Source organism: Chondrus crispus, genomic scaffold, assembly GCF_000350225.1.
Source record: "Chondrus crispus Stackhouse genomic scaffold, scaffold_318, whole genome shotgun sequence".
Taxonomy (NCBI): domain Eukaryota; phylum Rhodophyta; class Florideophyceae; order Gigartinales; family Gigartinaceae; genus Chondrus; species Chondrus crispus.
Genome location: NW_005179208.1, coordinates 5,575 through 8,312, shown reverse-complemented (window position 1 = coordinate 8,312; position 2,738 = coordinate 5,575).

The window sequence follows — 2,738 nt, the reverse complement described above, 5'->3', positions numbered from 1 at the left end:
GTATGCACAGGGGGCCCGGGGGGCGCTTCAGGGACGGGGCAGGTACTGTACTGTGCGCATGTACAGTATCGCCATTTTGAGTTTCGAGTACCAAAAAAAGGGGCTCGAAACTCATTTTGAGTTTCGAGTACCAAAAAAAAGGGGTTCGAAACTCATAATGAGTTTCGAGTACCAAAAAAAAGGGACTCGAAACTCATAATGAGTTTCGAACCCCCGAAAAAAGGTACTCAAAACTCAAAATGAGAATTTTCTCGAAGTATGCACAGGGGGGCCAGGGGGCGCTTCAGGGACGGGGCAGGTACTGTACTGTGCGCATGTACAGTATCGCCATTTTGAGTTTCGAGTACCAAAAAAAAGGGGCTCGAAACTCATTTTGAGTTTCGAGTACCAAAAAAAAGGGGTTCGAAACTCATAATGAGTTTCGAGTACCAAAAAAAAGGTACTCGAAACTCAAAATGAGAATTGTCTCGAAGTATGTGCATGGGGCGCTTCAGGGGAGGGGCAGGTACTGTACTGTGCGCATGTACAGTATCGCCATTTTGAGTTTCGAGTACCAAAAAAAGGGGCTCGAAACTCATTTTGAGTTTCGAGTACCAAAAAAAAGGGGTTCGAAACTCATAATGAGTTTCGAGTACCAAAAAAAAGGGACTCGAAACTCATAATGAGTTTCGAACCCCCGAAAAAAGGTACTCAAAACTCAAAATGAGAATTTTCTTGAAGTATGCACAGGGGGGCCAGGGGGCGCTTCAGGGACGGGGCAGGTACTGTACTGTGCTCATGTACAGTATTGCCATTTTGAGTTTCGAGTACCAAAAAAAGGGACTCGAAACTCAAAATGAGCTTGAAACCCCCAAAACAAGTGATTCGAAACTCAGAATGAGTTTTGGAGTTTCGAACGCCACGAAGGGACGCGAAACTCAAAATGAGAATTGACCTCGCAGCATGCCCAGGTGTGCTCCAAGGGCGCAGCAGGATTTGCAATTTTCGCGTGTGCTGTAGGTTAATATTGCGTTTCGCAGCCTCAAAATGGTGCGGGCGATTCTCATGTTGGGAATGCCCTTAGTGTGTGCTTGGGAGTGTGCTGGGGCCCGTAGAACAGTACACTAAATATGCGTTGGGAACCCATGTTTTTTTGCTTTGAAACGCAAGATATGTTTCAATAAGTCAGATGTATGTTTAGTTAGAAAGAAGGTTCGGTCTCTACAGCTAGCGTCAATACCTCTTCCCGTCTGCGACTCTTCATTTGTGGTTCAAGGTACAAGAAATCTTTGACGTCAGAATCATCAGATTGAGGGAAATGCCGGTGACTTGTCAGGTACTTTTTCCAAAGGGGACTCCCAACAGCAATTTTCTGAAGCTTTCCTAAAACGATCAGCACTTCTCTTGCGCGTGAAATTGCCACACACGCGGAGTGCTTGTCGTTTAGAAAAGTCAATTGTGTAGGCTTGTTTCCGGCACCACTGTGCTCAACGTATGTTCTCACTAATGAAAGGAAAACAACATCAAACTCTTTTCCTTGGGCCGATGCGAATGTCAATACCGACGCATTGCGAAGGTTTGATTTTTCCAGAGCCTGTGTCAGAAAGTTTTTCTGAGAAATATACGGAGTGAGAATTCCAATCGACATCTTACTTGATGGGGATGCCGACTGCCATTCTTTCAGCATTTCAATGATGACATGACACTCGTATTCATTCCTATAACCGCCTCTTGGATCATGTACCTCATTGTTTGTGGCATTCAAGGCATGGCATTGCTTCGTGTTCACGAAGTTCACTACCCGCAACGGAAAGCGGTCGGAAGAAATAGTCTCCATACAATTCTCAGTTGCCCAATACCTTTGCGGTAACCGTGGTCCATTCAATATTTTCCCAGCGTAGAAGTTGTCGCTGACATACCGTCCGATAGATGGCGCACTTCTCATCTGCTTCTGAAACTGGAACATGACACGTGGTGTCTGCTCCCACATAGCTACATGCTGTGCCCTCGTTTCTGGAGGAAACGAGGGTTTCATTGTCATCACAGACATCGCCTTGGAAAAGAAGTGAGGAGTACTAGCTCTGTGTCTCGTCCAGATATGAAACGTCTTATCGTCGTATGGCGGAAGCTGAGCTTGATCGCCAACCAAGACCACAGAGGTACCAAGCACCGGTTCTCCAACGTTTTCGAGAACCCGGCAGAGTACCGCAGTTGTTTCCGTTTCACACGCGTAAGCAGCCTCATCAATAACAATGAGATCAAAACCATGAATGTTTTGATTCCAGTCAAACGACATTGCTGACCCAAGAGTGCTAAAGGTTGCTTTTCTCTCGTTGATGATAGCGTCCGGTCCCAATTTTTCGGATTGAGATAGTTTGTGTATCTGGAACTGCTGAGCTGCCTCTTCTGTACTCATGGAACCCAGACGCAAGGGCGAGTACTCAGAATCAATGTCATTGCCGCCTGCCGTGAAGTACTTCATCAGAAGATCATCGATCGCGGCGTTTGTAACTGTCAAAACCAAGGCCCTTCCAGTTAGGAGATCAGAAACACTAGAATGCCGATTCCTCTCATCTCCAGAACCAGGAATTAACAAAGAACCGAGAGATTTTCGAGTTGTGGCCCAGACAGGAATCGTGACGACGTGAGACTTGCCAGTACCGGGCGGGCCTTGGCAGAAAAACATCGATGATGAAAAGTTCACGTCTCCCTTTCTCCCTGGACCAGTCGAGTTGCCAATATCGCACCACCACCTTTGT